General features: G+C 32.2%; 1 protein-coding gene across 2 annotated transcripts in view; it reads left to right on the top strand.

Annotated features, from left to right (window-relative positions):
• LOC135135110 (sex peptide receptor) overlaps nt 1-21,588 on the top strand; it is a 333,985-nt gene that overhangs the window by 49,054 nt on the left and 263,343 nt on the right. The window contains exon 2 of one of the 2 annotated variants that reach the window (XM_064064095.1): nt 18,712-18,770. The exons of the other annotated variant lie outside the window; for it this stretch is intronic. The gene's annotated coding sequence lies outside the window, so the exon portion shown is untranslated. The remainder of the gene's footprint in view (nt 1-18,711; nt 18,771-21,588) is intronic. 2 annotated transcript variants of the gene reach the window in all.

Genomic DNA, 21,588 nt, shown 5'->3' on the forward strand with positions numbered 1-21,588 from the left:
TTTGGAAACTTGATGTTACAGTAGTATCGTTATTCTTTGAAAACACATACACACATTAAAACAAAAAAGTAAAATGTAAGCCCGTCCACCCACCCTGTCTCAATTGTGATGATTTTTTTATTGGCCGTGAACCAAAGGGGCAGAATTTAACTGCAAAATATTCTTATTTCTTTACAAGAAATTAAAAACATGGTTTTGAGTATCGTATTGTTCAAAGAATACTATGTATATTAAGAAAAAAGGCAAAATATACACCCCGCCCACCCACCACGTCTCAATTGTGATGATTTTTTTTATTCTTAGAAACTTAAAACACGTTTAAAATGGTAAATTTTTGTAAGGAAATATATATTTTGCAATTAGGCTCCGCCCCTAGGTCTGCCAACGAATGAAAACTTCATTACTATTTAGATCGGGGCAGGTATGGGTGGGGCTTAATCTTTGGCTTTCTTGTAGAGAAATAATAAGAATTTTGCAATTAAATTCCGCTCCTTTGGCTCTGGACGATTAAAAAAAACATCACAATTGAGATGGGGCGGGTGGGCGGGGTTTATATTTTGCTTTTTTCTTAATATACGTAGTTGTCTTTTCAGAACAAGAAACTTAAAACATATTTAAAATGGGAAATTCTTGTAGACAAATATGAATCTTGCAATTAAGGCCAGCTCTTGATTTGACAACGAATGAAAAATTTATCACAATTGAGAATTGAGATCGGGGCGGGTGTGAGTGAGGCTTAATCTTTGGCTTTATTTTTGTCTTAATATACCTAGTATTCTTTGAACAATACCATACTCAAAAACATGTTTTTAATTTTTTGTAGAGAAATAAGGATTTTGCAGTTAAGCTCCGTCTTCTTGGCTCACGACGATAAAAAAAAATCATTACAATTGAGATAGGGCGGGTGGGCGGGGCTAAGTTTTGCTTTTTTTTTTTAATTTGTGTAAACTTATTTCGACAACAAAACACTTAAAACATGTCTAAAATGGTAAATTTTTGTGTTAACCAACTTAAACCCTCCACTTTTTTTCTACAACCTCTTTAAATACGGCAAATGTTGAACCATGGCCGACTAGTATAAAGACTATGGCCTGTCCAAAGGTACCATACGTGTTGCCATCTATTAATAATTCAAAAACGACAAAAGAATTATTACACTTTTTGAAAGGCACAAAGGCATTCATACCGAAACAAACGACCATTACACGTTTTGAAGTCTCATAATGTCAAATCAAATTAAAATTTTGCTAAATTATTAAGTGTAATTATTAATAGATGGCAACACATATGGTACCTCTTGGACAGGCCATAATCTCTATACTAGTCGGCCATGGACATCAAATTTATTATCAACGGAGCAACGGAGATTATAAATGACAATTTTCCGCTCTAAAAGCAACGTCGCCGAGAACACCAACGGCAACGGGAACTTCAACGTCAACAGCAAGTTTATAAATCCCACTTTAATATCAGAGTTGTAAGGTACACAATTAATGTACTAATTGAGTATTTGGTATTCCGGTAAATACATTTTAATTTGGTTCACTTCCCGGATGCGGGTATATTTTGTGAATAGCAATACTGATCAGACTTAAAAAAACAAAAATCAACAAAGGGTATATCAAGCGAAAACATGCCAATAGGGGGCTGTGTTTTGTTTGCAATTTGGTTGCCTCACTACAGTCCGTTTAGGATATTTTTACATGTTTCAAATTTTAAATCTTAATAAACTTCGGAGAAATGTTCCCAGAACTGTTCACGCTAAAAAAGATCTGTAATGACAAATTGCTTATCTTTAAGAATTTATTTATATTTTCATTTAACTTAATGTTTTTAAACAAAACACCTTGTATATATTTTTATTTTAGAATGTAGAAGAAAACCTAGTTAAGCAATATCAATATGGAGGACTTTTCTCAAATAACACTATGACTCCGCTCAAATTTGTCTTGATTTTGCGACAATTGTTATTGTTATTTTTTTTCGAAAACGTCGTATCTACCACGTAAGTATATTGCTTAATGTTTAAAAACATAAACATCTTCATAATACCTTAAATACATATAAACTGTTAGAAATGTGACACACGTATTAATTTAGTTAGTGTTCTCGACATCCTTCCGGAGCTGCTTCCGGTTCTGCTATTGGTTCTCGGTTTGTTAATTGAATCAGTTTATTCGTGTTTGTATGGAGCTTACCCCAAAGCCAAAACGGAACAATCATAACTTGACGACAAAAATAACGAAATGAAATTTTTGTTTATTTTTTAGTTTTCGTCTCTTCAGCTGGCCTCTTTACGATTTTCCTTTATTTGCCCTAATAAATCTTTCACTTTATAAATAATCCTTAGAAATTTCCGTGATTTTGTTGCCAACGCGAGTTATTTATTGAATGACTAATTGCCTCATACACTGATACTTATGCATATTGTCTGAAGCGAGGCGTCACATTAATTACTGGTATGTAGAATAGTGATAAAATTGATTAACGAACTTCCATTTATTACATACTGTGACAGTGAGGCTATGATTTGTTATAGAACAGTTTAGAAACGTTAAACATAATTCACTTTCACGATTTATGACGTCCCTTACAAAGTCTAGAACCGTAACAAATTTCTTTTTACAGAGATATTCATCCCTGATTCAGATCTTACCGGTGACAGTTTTTCGACATATCGTTCCACCGTTTTCTGTATAATCACTGAACAGGGTAATATCCAGTCAGATTTATCAGGTTTTCGCTGTCGTCTTTCTTATATTATTAACGTCCGACTGTAGCAATAATAATTACGTTGACGTGAAGCAATTTAAAAAAAAGTTGTGTGGAAGTAGATAACTCTGTTGTAGTGGTTGCTCTTGTGTTGGATCAAAATAAAAAAACCCCAGTGATAAACTCCGATTTTCGAGCGATAAAGGCGAAGCCAGAGACGACGAAACTTTCAGGGATATAAATTGCGATCTGGTTAGCAACAATACACAAAAGTGAGGTTTAGGGACAAACCACTTCTAAAAATCGATCCGACCGAAGATTCGGCAATAAATTCTTGTTTGTCAAGTTTAATATCGAGGCATCTTGGGAGTACAACAATTAAATTTAATTGAGATTTGAAAACATTTGCTCGGAGATTCATTTTGCACCCAAATTCGTCTAGAAATGATGCTGGAGAAATCTTGACGATTAAGTAAGTTTGCTTACTCGTGCTAGGCACATTAGTTGAGAATATTAAATTCGTGCATAGCAGGTTCACCGAATCTGCATAGTCAACAAAATCCTGGAATACCATTCGAATTTAAAGCAGATGTAATTCCATTCATTCATTCGAAATTCAGATCTCTATGAGTAAGTTTACTTATTTAAATTATCAAACCGAGCTCACTATGACACTATTTTTGTGTTGTCTGCGCTTTCCACGATGTTCGCTTCAAGCTACAGACGAATCCTGGAAATTACCGAGTTGTTAAGATGTCTTGTTATTGTTATAACTGAAATCCAAACAAAAGGCATAGTCTGAGTGTTATTAATCTATTTTAGTAATCCGCTTATTAATGACGATGAAGTGGAAACTTTAATTAGTCAAGTGCTCCGCAATTTACACGTCATACGGAAATGGAGTAGATGGAATTACTGCTCATAATTTTATTCTGTTCTACACAAAAGGATCAAATTCTCTTCTAATTAGCTTATTCTGATTTCATTACGTTATTGTTTCTTGAAAAAGTTCGACAGTAATTTTATAATCTTTAGAAGCAGGTACTTGATATTAATAAATACCGAAGTGCTGCATTTTATGAAAAAGACAGTTGACACTGAAACATCAAGTTGGAAAGCGTTTTTATGGTATTGTTTAAGATGATACACATAAACACGCACCCGCAAAGAAATAAGGAGACACTACATTAAAAATACAATGTAAACCTCTTCACCTGTGCGCTATTTTTGTTATACTGTGTTATTCTGTTATGAAAAACTGACTAAAAATTTAAACTTTGGTAGAATTACGCCCTCGAATTGGTAATGATAATAATATTAATAATAATTTATTCTGCATTTTAATTTTTTTATTTCTTGAGCGTAAGCTAAGGAAGTGTTGTAATAGGGTCCATCCGTCCAATCGTAGGACTCTTGTTTCTGTCTGTCTCTCTGTTTGTCATCTGTCGTTTGTCTGTCGTCTCAGAAACTACTAGACTAATAAAATTTACTCAAAATACGGATATTGAATGACAAAATAATGGTAATTGTACAAATAAAATATATACATATATATGACTGGGGTTAAACTTTGAGAGTAGAGTATCTTGTTACAGTAAAATAAATATTATTAACACTCAGTCCTCTCTAATATTTATAATTAATAATATTTGTTTATTTAATGTAATGCTCTATTATTAATGAATAAATTACTTGTATTAGATTTTAAAAACAATGTTTCACGCGTTATTCTGAAGAAATTTGTGGTTAATAAATTAAACAAATGTAAAAAACCAATGAAACCTAGTAGGGTTATTAATAATAATCGATACTCCAATCGGGGACGAATCCTAAATAATAGCTAATTTGTAATTGTTGCTAGTATACTGCAGGTGAGTCTGAATTCATATTAAATGACGTTACAAAATTTAATGTAGAAATAACAATTGGATAATCAATCCCACTTCTGGATTTATTTAATCGTAAATTAATTATTTGAGGAAATTTAATTGCTTCGGAGTGAATCATCGTGTTGTGATTTTGTGATACAGCGTAAATCAATATGGTCCAATGAGGACTCTCCTGTATGTAAATAAACAGATTAAATAAAACTATTTAAAAGTTTAAAATACACTTTATAATCTTCTCTAAGCCCACGATCTGATAGGATTTTCACTGCCACGCGTTGTAATTTAAAATGTCTTTGAGCTGAAGCAAAATACCCCTGTATTATTACACCATAATCTAAATGAGACTGTATAAGCGCAAAATAAGCTACTTTACGTACATTGTTTTGACACATCGTTAGCAATATTTTGGCACATTTTATTCGCTACGAATGCTGTGTGTTGTTGTTAAAACCATTTAGAATTTTGTAAATGTAAAAACAAAAACTCAGTGAGTGTTCATTTATTTCATTCAGATCGGATAAAAGCAATCACTGAACAGGAGGCAGGGTGGGTGGGCGGGGATTATTATGTACTTCTTTCGAGTGGGAGTGGAAACTAATGGTAAAATCTAGGATGTGAAAAAAGTAAAAAAAGCCCTAATCGTAACTTTTTTTGTTATACTATTTGCTATAAAATGTATTTCTTATTTCATGCACCTGACCTGACTTGACCTAATGTGACCTAATCTGTCCTGACTTCTCTGTCTATTGTATCAGATAGACAAATTTGAAACATTTCTGTAAATATATGTATAAAAACTACAAAGTACATTATTGAAACAGTTGTACTATGTGCAACAAACATTGATAATAATTTCCTTTTTTATCTACAAAATTTTTACAGTGGGCTATTTTGCCGAAACTGTAAAAATTGCTGTATTTCGATTAGCGATTTTGGAAAAACCGTAGGAATTTCCGAAGAAACGAAGCCGAAAGTGACTTCTAGTGGAAATCTATAAGAAAATGTCTTCAGCTAATTTTCCGATATAGTTGAAAAATGGTCGAAAATGTCAAAAGTGCCAAAAATCAGTCTTACCTTATCAAATACTACTACTTCCAAAAAGAAGACTGATTTTGGGGAATAACTTATCCTCTAAGAAAAAAAAGAGCGGGTGGGCGGCGCTCGTACTTGCTACGAAAAGACTGATTTTGGGAACTGATATACCCTTTAAGAAAATAGAGGGCGGGTGGGAGGGACTAGCATTTGCAAAGATAATACTGATTTTGGCAATTGATAAATCCTCTAAGAAAAAAATCGAGAAACATAAAAATCGAAAAAATTAATAAATCGAAATTTTGTTAAAAAAAAACCGAATCGAATCGAAAAATTGGAAAACCCAAAAATTGTAACATCGAAAAATTAGGGAATCGTCAAAATTGTTGAGTTGAAACACTGTAACTTGGAAAGATCGAAAAAATTAAATATTAAATATATATCGAGAATTGAAAAATTAAAGAACGGGTGGGGGCGGCTCGTACTTGCTACGGAAAGACTGATTTTGGCAATTGATATACCCTCCAAGAAAATAGAGGGCGGGTGGGCGTGGACAGTATTTGCTAAGATAAGACTGATTTTAGCAAATGATATACCTTCTAAGAAAAAAATCGAGAAACTTAAAAATTGAAAAAATTAATTAATCGAAAAGTTGGTAAGAAGAAAAAGCGAATCGAATCAAACAATTGGAAAACCCAGAAACTGTAACATCGAAAAATTATGGAATAGTCAAAATTGTAAACTTGAAAAACTGTAACTTTGCAAGATCGAAAAATTGAAATATTAAATATGTCTCGAGAAAAATGAAAAATTGAATAAATGGAAAAAGTTTTGAAACCTAATAATTGAAAATTGGAAATGTTTTAAAGATTATAATTATTATTCCACATTTAAAATGAAAATTGTATAATTTCAAATCGAAAAATTGAAAAACCCAAAAACTGAAAGTTTTCATATTAAAAAAAAAAAATGAAACATTATAAAATCAGGACAATGAAAAACAGAAAATTTAAAAAAATAAAGAAAACAAAAAACCGTAACGAAAAATTGCAATTCGAAATAATGAAGAAATGAAAAACTGAAATATCGCAAAATTAAAAATTGACAACTCGAGAAATTGTTATAAAATTTTGTGGGGAGATAAGGAAAGGTACGCGCTTTGTTGTGGTATAAATAATGTTTGTTTGAATTTTTGAACATCGACATTTCAGTCTTTTCAAAAAGAAACCCTATATTTTATTAATGCATCTTATTATATTTTTTATTCTTTTTCTTTTTTGCTCAGTATTTTCTACATTTAAAGTTCATAGTTACTGCGATTTTTTATTTTTTCAAGAAATACATCGACATATTAGAAGAATGAGGATAAAAAAATAGAGTAAGATACAGCCTAATAAAATACAAGCTGTTCTATTTGAAAAAACTGAAATATCGATATTTGAAAATTGTACAGTTATTATAAACTTATAAACACTCTGTGTATTAAAATTTGATTTAGTTGACACTACAGCAATACGCATATTTTTATTTATCCTTCCAAAAAATATGGTAAGATCGACTTTAAAGATAACGCTAGTATGATTTTTTTGTGAACCCGTCAAAATATGTAAAAATATGTGTGTTCTATTAAAAAAAATAAGTCTTAAAAACAGAACACTCTGTATAGTTAAAAATAATTTTAAAGTATAGTATGTATTTTTATATTTCTAATAATTAATGAGACATCGAGGAACAAGCGCTCAGGGACTCACCCTGTATATTCCTAAAATTGTTATTGTTAAATCATCCCCGATAGGACAAAACAAATCTGTCCAGCAAGTTGAACTTAACTTAAACTTAATTTTTAATATTGAAGAAGATTTAAGTTTATTTTTGTAAAACTACGACTTTGTAAGACTAATAATAATTTAGGAAATAAAAGGTTTTTTTTAATTTTAAGACTGAAGATGGTGTAAGTTTGTTTTCGTTATTTTATTTTGTTTAAAAGTGCTCTATTGCAGCAGGTAAAGATGAAAAGAAAGGTACTGATTAAAGTTAAAAAAATACTATAATAGGGAATAATATTAATAATAATAATAAAACTTATAATTACGCGAAATTTTGTTTAATTACTTAAAATTGGTAATAAAACGACTCATTTAATAATAAATAACTCATTTCTTTTATTTTTTTAGCCCCTTGGAGCCAAATTTGATAAAAACCTTAATATCTCCTTAAAATACTTTATAAAGTGAGTGTTCCTTGCACATACAGTTTAATTAACCCCTGGTCCATCAAAAGCATTGTAAAAGTGCATAATTTTATTCCGTTTATTTGATTAATTTACAGTGGCACTAAGAACACAATTAAAAGTGTGTAGGTATTTAAAACTGAGAGTGGTTTTCTACAAAAAAGTGTACTAATGACACGCTTCTTAAATAAATAGAGCCATTAAAAAGCGTTTCTGGTAAATTCTGCTGTTCGTTACTTTTCCCCCCTGCGAGTAATGTGAATCATGATTGGTTCCCATTACAGTGTCGATTACGGAAAATATTTGATAGAAAAAAGAATCATTAAGATCGAGTGAATGGAGTCCGAATGATCAGATTTTATTACATGGTGTTTGTAGCAAAAAACAATACAATCAAAACGATAAAACTCCAAGTTTTCTACAGAGATAGATTCTCAGTGATCCTCGCATACGTTAATTCTATTAACAAATTTCTAATTCAACCTACTGATATTTTTTAACCAAATTCTCTACGTAACGTTTACCAAAGAATGTACTTCTAAGACATGACCTCGTGTTGTAGACACAAGCGTAGAAGTATATTGTTTTATAATATTTAAATCATTTGAAATTCTTTGAGATGACGTCACTAAAATGTTGGTGGGGATGATTAGCCAAATTTTGGTTGCGTTTAACCATCTACATGATATTCCTAATATACATACGAAATTTGACAACAATCGGTCCAGCAGTTTTGGAGATTACAGGACAGACGGAAAGGGGAGAATACTTTTTTTCGTACTCTAGGGGTTATAAAACGTCGAGAAAAATGAAACTGGCAAGTCATCCCAGGGACTCGATTACTATACTTGCTTAGCTTACCCTCTGGAAGTAAAACTGATATTTACTGTTTTCATGATACCAACCAATAATATAATTAAACATAAATATCACAAAGCTTCGCCTTATGGACGTAAATGAGGTGTGGATATTAATCTCTCAGGTGGCATTTTTTTACTACGAAAGCATGCATACAAATATCAAGGTTGACAGTTTGAAAATTTAATGCGGGGATTTATGCGTTGCCAGTACACTATGTGTCAATCAATTACTGAAGTGGAATGAGATATAGATCAACGTTTTTGTTACCAGTTGAATACCGAAAACATAGATTCGCGTGATATGTTTAAATGCATTCTGGACTTGTTTCAGTGAATGTCAACATGCTTGTGTTAGTTATTTTGGAACTTGTTAAAGCTGACATCTTTGAACGCCCCCCTTTGACATTGATTTTATTTTTTATTAATAGCGTCACTTGAGATGGTAGTAAGAACGAAATTAATTCTAAAAATTTTAGCTTTATATGCATAGGAGTATGTGATTTTATAAAATTTAAATAGCATTTACCATGCAAAATTTTAAGCTGAGATCATCAAATAAGATATTTTCTTAGCTAACGCTCGGGAAATAAAGCCGTAAAATTTTATTAATTACGCTTTTCTTCTCTATTTAATCATCGAAATACTAAAGACGAAGAAACTACGTTCGTTTACGCTGATATAATAAAACTTTCAATGAAAGTTATCCATTATCCCGAGTAAAAATTTTTTCGTCGAAACGTAAACACAGTATTTTTTGCATCAGCTGAAAAAATTATGGCAGAACATTCTTTTCCGCTCTACAACTTGCTGAAATGACGCTTTCATACAGTTCTCCAGAGTATAGCCGAGATGAGCCTTATACCGTTCATTCGCGCAAACTTCTAGACTGGCATCTAAATGCTGATATCCGTCGAACTTTTATCTTAAACATTTTTATTCGATTTGAAACTCGACCCAGCTTTAGCACGTTCTGAAACGTTGCTCATGGCGTTTGGAAATCAATTCCATAAAATCAGATAAGTATTGATACATTTTCGCCCAATAACAGAGTACGCTCGAACGACTCCCATTTTCATTCAACAAACCCAAAATTCCCGATACGGAAATCCGGCATTCTAACATAACAATTAATTTGATTACACCGCCATGTTTGCGTTTCGGTTAAACAGTACATTTTGGACTAGTTTAATGTAATCTGCATTAATTTAGTTGCATTATAAACTTCCATGCAAATTGTGATGTTCTGTTTGCGGGAATTTGCTTAACCTCGCTGGCGGAGCAGGTGTGGAATTCGTTCAACAAACAAAAATCGTTAATAAATCTTGTAATTAATTCTCCGGTGTAAGTTGGGCTTCCAATCATGCAAATATGTACGTGCGACTGTCCTCGGAAGGTGTCGGAAGGGTTGCTATAAATTTTGATATTACTGGAGCCTGACAGGTTAGCAAGATTTAGTGCGTATTGTTACCTCGTGTAATTTCATCTCAAACATAAATTGCAGTTCGCTCGATTTTGACTCTAGCGGAGAAAAATGCAAAGTTGATTCGAGCTCGGACTATGAATAACTTCGCGTTTTCTCATATTCAGGGTGCACTTTCATTGGAAAGCTGTCACGATTTAATTTCATTCTTGCAAAATTGATGCGAAATTAAAGGTAAATGTGCCGAAGCGAGTTACGTCTCACTGTGTTATTTCCCGTGAAATTTTACTGCATTTTCAATTCCTCTGATCTGAATAATCAATACGGAGCTCAGATAGTTCCTGCATTCCTCCTATTATACAGGATGTGCACAAAATACATATAATGGATTCGATCAAAAACTCGCTCTTGAAACGGTGTACATCTTAGAAAGAAATTTCCTGATCCTGTTTTTAGAATATTTTTTACAAAATTCAGCAGCAAAATGATCCATATCTGCTGTGAAGTATTTTTAGAAAAAATATGAAAACATTCACAAATGCACATGGGTCCAATCCTCAAGAAAACAAATCAGTGATCGATTATGTTAGCGTAGAAAAAAAGAACCTAACTGTAAGTAATGGATCCCAATATATTAACAGGTGTAGATTGTGGTTTAGACCACCATTTGTTAACAACAAAAATAACATTTGCGGATAAAATTATGATTCCACTAACACAAAAAAAATGAAATTATTAAAATAGGACCACGGACATACCGGGTGTAGAATCGTTTTTTTAATATGCAGGTACTCCTACAAAAATCATATGGCGCCAAATCGGGGCATCTCGCCGGCCAAGGATTGCAACCCTTCTGTATATCCAACGATTCGAAAAGGTGGTATTTAAATAACACACACAAAATGTGGATTAAGGAATGGACCATCTTGGTGAAACCAAATCTTATCAATTCCCAAATCATTGATAATTTTCTTGCAGTAGAGTTAAATACTCGTAATGACTGTCATTTTTAATCAGTTCGGAATAAAATATGACCCATTGATTTGATGACCCAATAAATTCCGCCCCATACATTTGCCCTACCACGATATTGACTGTTAGTAGGCAAGTATAAATGTTGATTTTCTGTACTCCAGGTCTGAGCGTTGACTTTACCATTTAGAGAAAAAGTACATTTGTCGCAAAATAAAATTTGGGGAGCAAAATTCCTGTCATTATTTGTCATCCCATGATAGTTTCGCAAAACAAACATTTTCTTTTCTTTGTCGTCATCAAAAATTTGTGGGTGTCTTGCATATTTATAACATTTTAATTGTGGGTATTTTTTTGTTTAAAATTTTGTGAACAGTAGTAAAGTTCATCCCCAGTTTTCCCGATCACACATTTTTTTTCCTCGATCATACGAAGAACAGCCTCATTTTATTCTACACCACACTACCGTTGTAGACTCTTTCAATTGTTGATGGTCTTGGAATTTATCGGTTTCCGCATAGTGTTGTAAAAGTTCTAGAAATTTCCCCGACTGACGATTCGCGGTAAGTACCGCAGCTTTTTCCAGGGCGTTCGACAACCTCAACCACAGGATACTTGTGAAAAAATTACAACACTTTGTCTTCGCCGATTGTTTACCTAAATTAATGGAATCTTATCTAACTGTAAGATATCAAGTGTGAGGTACCTTCAAACTTTGCTCTCGTGCGGAGTGCCACAGGGTTCTGTTTCAGGTCCTCTGCTTTATATACATATACATCAATGATGTCGTTAAAATATTACTTCTCAGGCTTTAATATACGCAGACGACCTATAAATCTTTCGTCATATTATTAATGTTGAAGACTCTCATACTTTACAAAGACATTCACTGTTTTGGAAACAAGAGTAAATTTAACATGTCACCTATTAATTTTGACAAATGATACTGTTACGAAATAAACTCGTCGATGACGGTGGCCGAGCGGCGTTCACTAAAGAAAAGCTAGGAAGCGGAAGTCGCGATGGGTATTCCGGAAAGACCTCGATCGCAAAACAGAAAACATCTAGAAGTTCATGTATGGGTTTATTGCTGATTTTAAATCACCGATCACCGTAACACTACATTATGTCTCTAATAAATAAAGGTTCTAAGTTTCCTTAGAATTAGATTATTAACTCATGAGCTAATTGGGGGGGTGGGGGGGGATGGGGGGTTAGTTGCGAAATCCTCATTTCTCAACAAGAACTTACCATATGAAATAAGTTTTTAAAATGACTGAATTTTTACAATTAAACTCCTCTCTTCGCTCTGATTAGGAATGAAAAACTCATCACGATTGAGAACGGGCGGGTGGGTGGGGCCTAATTTTTGTTTTTTTTAATATGTAGAATTTTCTTTCAACAACAAAATACTTAAACATATTGTCAGTTTCTGGTTGAAAAAAGAAGACTTCGTATATTAAGAAAAAATGGACCAAATATAAGCCCCGCCTACCCACCCGTTCTCAATTGTGATGAATATTTCATTTATCGTGAGCTGAAGGGCGAAGTTTAGTTGCAAAATCTTCATTTCTCTACAAGAAATTACCGTATGAAATATGTTTTTAAAAGGATAGAATTTTTACAATTAAACTTCGGTTTTCGGTCTGATTAGGAATGAAAAACTCATCACGATTGAGAACGGGTGGGTGGGTGGGGCCTAATTTTTGTTTTTTTTTTTAATATGTAGAATTTTCTTTTAACAACAAGATACTTAAACATATTGTCAGTTTCTTGTTGAAAAAAGAAGACTTCGTATATTAAGAAAAAATGGAACAAATATAAGCCCCGCCCACCCACCCCTTCTCAATTGTGATGAACGCTTTATTCATCGTGAGCCAAAGGGGCGAGTTTAGTTGCAAAATTATCATTTCTCTACAAGAAATTACCATATGAAATAAGTTTTTAAAAGGATAGAATTTTTAGAATTAAACTTCGCTCTTCGGTCTAATTATGAATGAAAAACTCATCACAATTGAGATCGGGCGGGTGGGTGGTGACTATTTTTTTTTTTTTTAATATATAGAGTTTTCTTTCAACAACAAGATTGTTAAACATATTGTCAGTTTCTAGTTGGGGAAAGAAGACTTCGTATATTAAGAATAAATGGACCAAATATAAGCCCCGCCCACCCACCCCTTCTCAATTGTGATGAACGCTTTATTCATCGTCAGCTAAAGGGGGGAGTTTAGTTGCAAAATTCTCATTTCTCTACAAGAAATTATCATATCAAATAAGTTTTTAAAAGGATAGAATTTTTACAATTAAACTCTGCCCTTCGGTCTGATTAGGAATGAAAAACTCATCATAATTGAGATCGGGCGGGTGGGTGGGGCCTAATTTTTGTTTTTTTTTTAATATATAGAGTTTTCTTTCAACAACAAGATAGTTAAATATATTGTTAGTTTCTAGTTGGGGAAAGAAGACTTCGTATATTAAGAAAAAATGGACGAAATATAAGCCCCGCCCACCCACCCGTTCTCAATTGTGATGAATATTTCATTTATCGTGAGCTGAAGGGCGAAGTTTAGTTGCAAAATCTTCATTTCTCTACAAGAAATTACCGTATGAAATATGTTTTTAAAAGGATAGAATTTTTACAATTAAAGTCCTGTCTTCGGTCTGATTAGGAATGAAAAACTCATCACAATTGAGATCGGGCGGGTGGGTGGGGCCTAATTTTTGTTTTTTTTTTAATATATAGAGTTTTATTTCAACAAGATAGTGGAACATATTGTCAGTTTCTCTTTGGGAAAAGAAGACTTCATGTATTATGAAAAAATGGACCAAATATAAGTGGATTCGTTTAGAAATTTGGGAATAAAATTTGATTCTAAACTAACGTTCTGCTTACACATTAGTAATATAATTGCGAAAGCATTTCAATCTCTTGGATTTATCATCAGGTCGTCTAGCTCTTTCAATAATATCACTACTTTTAATATCTTATATTGTGATTTCGTAAAATCAAAACTCGAATACGCTAGTATTGAACAGATATAGTTCCTAATTCTCTACAATTTTTGTATATAATATTTTCGTCAAGAGTATAGGGGAGCCAATATTTTCAAATTTCTGTTTTTACATGTCAAAAACCTATGTTCAAAAAACGATTCTACACCCCATATAATGTAAAATTGAGCTGAGCGAAAGGCAGATAAAAACATACACAAATTACATAACACATAATAAATGTATACATATTATACATCAAGGCACAATTGAAACATGGAACAGTAGTTAGTATAAGAGGTATGGTATAGTGAAAACGGAAACATGTTCTCAAAGGGTAGATGAAGAAGTAAGGAAATTAGTCACAATAAAAAACAGAAAGTGGGGATTGTTTATACTTCGAAAGAATTCAACTATTAGCACGTTCCGATAACAAGCATCTGCGTTAAAAGAAAATGAAATTAATTTGATTGATTTTGTTTCCTCAAAGCAGAGGAGAGAATCAATTTTGTTAATTAAGGTACAATGGAACAAAATGGGCCAGATATAATTTTGAGCGGTTTGTTATTGTAATAATAATTATTTTGTTAATATTAATTATAGGCGGGTGTGGTATTCTTACATTTTCGAAACAATAGGGTAAAACGTCATTTTGAATCTTTGAGGCACACCAGCTGTCATACTGTTTCGCACACAAGACGAATTAAACAATGAGCAAATATAATAATAATAAACAAGATCAAAGATAGATTCATAAACTACAAGTACAGGAGCCTATTATTTCATAAAATATTAGTTAAATTTTATTACGCAATACAATGAGCGGACGTAATCAAATTGTTGATGGGGATGATTAGCCAAATTTTGGTTAGCGTTTTACAATCTACATGATATTCCCAGTATATAAAAAAAAATTGACAAAAATCGATACAGACCGCAAACGATGGACAGAGGACAAACACACGGTAGACAGACGGAAACAGGGGACCAATTTTTTCGCACTCAAGGAGTCATGAAACTTTAAGAAAACATAAAAGTCCAAGCTCGGTAAAAAATGTTAAACAAATTTTTGGTATTTCCAAAGATTATATTTCCTCATTCCTCTATAACTTTTTTTAAATTGTGTCATGAGTGTAATAAAAATTGTCTGTTGGTCTGCCAAGTTGGGATTTAGAATTACGATTTTCGTTGGTCAATAAGGATGGTTCCAGTCCTGACCTGCACTATTCTACTTTCTAATATATGGTGATTATCGGCACGTGACTATTTTGAGTTGTAAATATTTCTTGGCATTGTATTACTGCCCATCTCGTTATTGGCAATAAAATTGTATAAGGTACATATATTTTCGTTTTATAAACATATATGTATACACAAGGTTGTTACGTTTCACCCACATTCTACAAAATATACATGCAACAAAATCAAGCATTTAACATATATAAATATTTGCAATGGAAATGAATAGCGAAGAAAAGACTGATTAGTGCAAAGGCCACCAAGTAAAAAAGGCTAAACGAAATTTTGAAAAAAAAAATAGATATGTATAACGTAATTATAATATTATTGGAGCGGAAACGTGAAAGCTAACAGAAACTGAAAGAAAAAAATGTAGTTGTCGAAACGTAAAGCAACGAATGAAGTACTTATTACAAATAGCTGTGAAGATGTGAAAGAAACAAGTTCTGCCATCGCCACTGCTCCGACTAGTCTTACGTTCGTTGTTTAAACCGTGACGGCTGTGCAAGAAGGTGTCTTCGGAAAAAAGAGGAGAAAACCCAGAAAAAGTGCAACAAAAGCAAGACCAAGAGAAACCTCATTGATATCTAATGACAAAATCGTGAATTATGGAGGAGAAGTATACACTAACCCAAAAATCGACAAAAACTGCCAAAATTTCAAACAAATTTGTCATGTACATTCGAAGGGAAGTTTAATGTATAAGTTTTATTTTTTGCGTAAGGTTAAAAATACGAACACTGTATTAAAACACACAGCTTTTCACAGTGTAAATTTCAAATGAGATGTACTTAGCAAAATTTTGAGCTGATGTCATCAAATCTGGGCTAGCTAAGTTCAGATATTAAAAATAAATTACATGTTATTGACTTTAATTATGATACAAACGAGAGAAAACGATAAAAACTGAAATTTGCATTTAAAACTTTAATTACTAGTCCGGTAGTTGGGTAGGTTATCTTCTTAACAACCTCGTCAATAGAAATAGATAAACGATAGACAGACAGACGGAAATGGGAAAAGTTAGGTTACAAAATTGCACCCGCCGAACGACTGCAAATATTTATCTAAAATTAAGTGAACTACCCAATAAAGAGAGTGAGACTTTCACGACCGAAATTACTTTGTTTCACAGTCTAGTGTTTATATTTTTTTCTGCTCTGTTTCTGCTTCTTAGTACGTTAACTTTTAATGTCGCACTTCTCTGTGGGTTCTGACATTGATTATTTTAATCTGAAATTATATCTACGTTATTTCCTTTTTCACTTTGTGCGTAATTTTTATGACCGGAAGTTACCTTCATAAATGAAAAACAAATTTAATTAAGAAGAAGAAGAGATTAATGGGTCATTAAGCTTGTCAGTTTCTGTTTTCCATAAAAATAACGAAAAAATATCTTCGCTGAATTTAAATAACGACGGTTTAATTTAACAAAACACATTAAACAATTTGGGGTCAACCTCTTATTTAATTGTGGTGAAATTTAATACAACATTTTATATCAATTCGGCACTATTTAAAGCAATGTCGCTAAATGAGTATTAATACTTAATTATAAATTCGTAATTAATAATAATTAATAAATTGGACACAAATTTATTAACACGAATAAATCTGTCTCATGTTTCCTAATATTTAGCCAAAAATTAAGAAAATAAAAAATCTCGGTATACAGGGTGATTTCGAAACGTGTGTAATAAAAAAAATGGGGAATAGCTCAGAAAAAAATATTTGAAATTGAGTGACATTCGACTTTTAATTTGCTTTTTCTATATTTCCACATTACTACGGTACGTGATGCCGTGCTTACAATTATTGCATATATTTCGAATTCACCCTGTATTTAAAATTCAGTTCGCTTTTAGTATACTTAAAACTTATCGTCCCACGAGAAGATCATTCGCTTTCCTGAGTACACTTTTTTGTAAAAAGTTTCCAGACGAACCAATACAAACAAGTAACTTTTGAAAATTCCCTTAGTGTTCGGTTGGGTCATTGTATGACTTTACGTGAAGATTACATTCAAGAGCTTGCAGTTTTATTTTGAAGTAAAACTGAATTCAAATCCGCCTTTTATGGCATATTTTATTTAAAAGCTTAAAATGTTGTAAGAGTGAAGCAGATATAAAAATAACATAATAGTTATTTATCTTATTAGTGGGATAGAGCCATTATTACAGCACTACGAGTGTGAAGATTGCAGAAGACGAGGTCGTTAGACCGAGTCATCTGTAATCACACGAGTTGCTGTAATATGCTCTAGCCCACGTATGAAATACAAAACTTTATCTACAACTGCCCAAAAATGAAAAAGAAAAAAAGCCGATTAAATTTTTTTATTAATTAAAAATCAAGAATCAAGAGAATTTTTGCAGTGTTATGACAACCGCTCAAATTTGTTGTAAACAACGCGTCAGTTTTTAGAAAAAAAATGTTGTTCAATCGAGAAATGAGTGATTCTGAAGCAGAAAGCTTGCCTTTCGAAACAGAAGAAGCTGCTACAAACCTAGTGTCTTCATTGTTCCCTGATAAATCAAAAACTAAATACGAAAAACGGTTCACTGACTGGTGTGCATCTAAGAAAATAAATCATGAAGCAAGATAGAAGGTGCTGTTGCCATTTTTTGAAGATTTGTCGAAAAGTTATAAATGCAGCAGCCTTTGGGCTGTATCTGAAGGTACTGAAGGTTATATCGACACTTCGATTGAAATCAAGAAAAAGACCGCTTCTGATATTCTTGGAGGTGATCCTGGAGCCAGAACAAGTACGGCCAGTAGCTACAACCGAGATTCAAGCATTGTTAGAAGAGAAATCTTAAATACTGGAGCTGTAACAAACATTTTGTTAACAAAACCTAAGCATTATGGACAAAGATACAAATAATTTCATTTCATCTGGTATTAATATCAGTAATTGTAAGAAATGTATTATCGACGTGTATAGCAAATAAGTTAAGAATTAATCAATGTAATTTGTTGTAATTTACATGTTAATAAAATTCAACTAAGAAGTGGAGACGTTCATTACACCACTAGTGGTGTAATCTTTCTATTACACCACTAGTGGAATAAGAGGGTTTATTACTCAACTCAAACAGTGCCGAATGAGTTGTGTAATAAGGCCTTTATAAAGCAGTTGTAGATACAACAATTTAAATTACCATAAAAAATGAATAATGTTCGCAAAAACCATTTGTTCTTAATGAACGATAGCGTAAGGTTTCTAATTCTTGTGTATAATTAATTCTACGTTTAATGGACGCATTGTATTCTCAAAGAGGCAAAATCACGTCGCAACTTCTCTTTGAGCAAGATTCTGCTTTCATTAGCAGCGTGAATATTTTTTGACTTTTTAATTTGTTGCAGAAAACAGGCAAGCGAGGGAATCTTTCTACAGATTAGTCTTCACAAATTTAATCTACTTGGTATGTACCACCACGCATCCTTCCGCGACGCGCCTTTAACAATAATTAAAGTCTACGTGCAAATCCCCATTTCTTTGAAATATTTATCCAAAGAAGAATGGAATAATTAAAACAAAGTAAACATTGAGCAACCCAAGCAACATTTTAATTAAGTATACTTCTTTATTTTTCTTTAGTAGCTACTTGTGTCTCGCCTTACTTGCTACCTGAAAGCTCTTCGGCTTTTTTATTCCATTAAAACTTTCCGACATCAAATTGTTTCGCCATAACTCCATTAAAAATTTTAAACAGGAGTATTATCTACAATCGATGTTTTTATTTTTTGTCCATTTTAATTGATCCTTCGGCGGACGATGCTTGTGAAAGTTATGGGAAAAGTTACGAAAAAACGAAATTCGGACGTTTTCTAATAAAATCTTTTAAAAGCTTTTTTGCGTAAATAAAAAGCTCGGTGAAAGTTGCGGCTATAAAACAAACACCCCAGCGGGCGCTTCGCTTTTTTCCGTAACAAAACATACGAGCGTGATTTATCAAAGCAAATTATTGTTAATTTCTAAGTTTTAGCATGAGTGATAATCAGTTTAAAGCTCCCACGCGAACGAAACGGAACTTGGCACGTGTTTGGCCGAGAGATTGCAGCGTTTAAATGGTTGGAAGATTTAATCGGCAATGTCACGGTGATGTAATCAATCTGAGTTTAGATTATCGGGGAAATTTTTCTTCGTGTTTTGCGCTGTCGTGGCGAGGGAAAATAAACTTGTAATTTAGTGGTATTGGATCAGATTATGTCAAATGAAATACCCGATTAATATAGTGGTTCTATGTTCGTTTTAGCACCACAGGAAATTACAGAAATTGTTGAAGCGTTTCGCCAACCACGGTGGTAGTATCTAGAAAATACCAACCTAAAGTAAAATTACTACCACGCTAGTTTATATCCTGTCTACCAATTTTTGCTTCCTGAGCGTAAGCTAAGGAAGTATAGTAATCGAGTCCATCGGGCGACTTGCCACTTTCATTTTTGCTCAACGTTTCAATTTTCATTAGACACATAATCTCCGAAACTATTAAAACGATTGGTATCAAATTTTGTAAATATTTTTGTACTTTATAATAATAATGTTTGTTTTAATTTTATAAAGCAAGATACTCTTGCACTTGTGACGTATGAATCCGTGTTGAGTTTTTGCCGTAAACATCCAGATTTTTGGAAAAAAAATCAAATTTGTGTAACAACATTTTGAAATTTAACTTTGAAACTGCAAAACCGAATATGTACTCTGAAATCTTGTAAACGTTTTTGCCTAATAAATCCTCTCTGAAATATGCAAAACATTGCGACTCTATATTTGTGGTTTACAGTGCACTCACAATTTTTAGCATCACTTCTACAAGACGGCTCAAAAAAATCAATGAATGAGGCAGTTTATTTTATTAATTAATTCCAGAACGGCTCACTCCATTTTCCAGAAAATTTGGAAATACAGTACTGTTATTCTGAGTACTACACTGCATCTATCCAAATTGATGGATGTATCCTTGCAAAACAGTTAATGACGTTATCACGAAATTTTGTAATGGAAAAACTCACTTGAAACAAACGCAGTTACTTTAACATTACATACACATCTTTATTTTAATTTACAAGGGTCATCATAAAAAAATAAAATTTGTAAAATCAAATATTATAATTTTTCGAAAATTTGGATTTACTTATCTTTCATCAATTTTTTGATATAAACATTTTTTATTTTTTCATTTTTTTATTTTTCAATTTTTCCGTTTTTCAGTGTTTCGATTTCATAATTTTTCATTTTTTCAACTTTAATTTTTCAATTTTGTAGTCTTATAATTTGTCATTTATCGATTTTTCTGTTTTTCACTTTTTAATTTTCCGATTTTTCAATTCCCGAAGTTCTTGATTTTTATTTTTCACTTTGTATCACAGTTTTTCGCTTTTACAATGATATTTTGGATTTTATAATTTTTCATTTATTCAATACGTCCAATTTTCAATCCTTGATTCCTGGATTTTCCAATTTTCGAATTTTTCAATTCTGCAATTTCTGTATTTCCATTTATCCGGTTTTTGGGATTGCTTTGATTTTCAACTTTTTCAATTTACAATACGTATTTCGCTTTTTCGATTTTGCACATTTTTCGTTCTCAAGTTTCTCAATTGTGAATCTTCCTGTTTTTCAATTTTTCGTTTCTTCAATTTTTCAATTTCTTGATTTTCAAATTTTAGATTTTTCAAAGTTTATGTTTTGTGGTTTTTCATTTTTTCATTTTGGATTTTTCAATTTTACAATGTTGCAATTTTTCAACTTTTTTATTCGAAAAGTTGGAAAATCGAAAACCTAAAAAGTCGGATAATTGAAAAAACGAAAAATTGCAAAATCGAAGAGGTGGAAATTCGAAAAAATTTTCAATTTGGAATTTTTCGATCTTATAATTTTTCATGTCGATTTGTCAACTTTCCAATTTTTAATTTTCTGGTTTTTTAATTTTTCATTTCCTTGGTTTCTGAAATTCTTGATTTTTAGTTTTCATTTTCTATGAGTTTTTCTTTTTTTTATTTTTTTATTTTTTCAATGTTACATTCGATTTTATAATTTTTCGTTTAATCAATATGTCAAATCCCCAATGTTTAATTTTTCGGTTTTCCAAGTTTTTAATTTTTCAATTTTGCAATTTCTGGATTTCCGATTTTCCGATTTCTAAAATTTTCAATTTTTTGATTTTAGAATACGTATTTCGTTTTTACAGTTTTTGCACTTTTTTGATTGTTGCGTCTCTAAGTTTTTCAAGTTTTTAA

This window comes from Zophobas morio, unplaced genomic scaffold (genome assembly GCF_036711695.1).
Source record: "Zophobas morio isolate AGI-343-1 ecotype UQ-CSIRO unplaced genomic scaffold, CSIRO_AGI_Zmor_V1 ptg000024l, whole genome shotgun sequence".
Taxonomy (NCBI): domain Eukaryota; kingdom Metazoa; phylum Arthropoda; class Insecta; order Coleoptera; family Tenebrionidae; genus Zophobas; species Zophobas morio.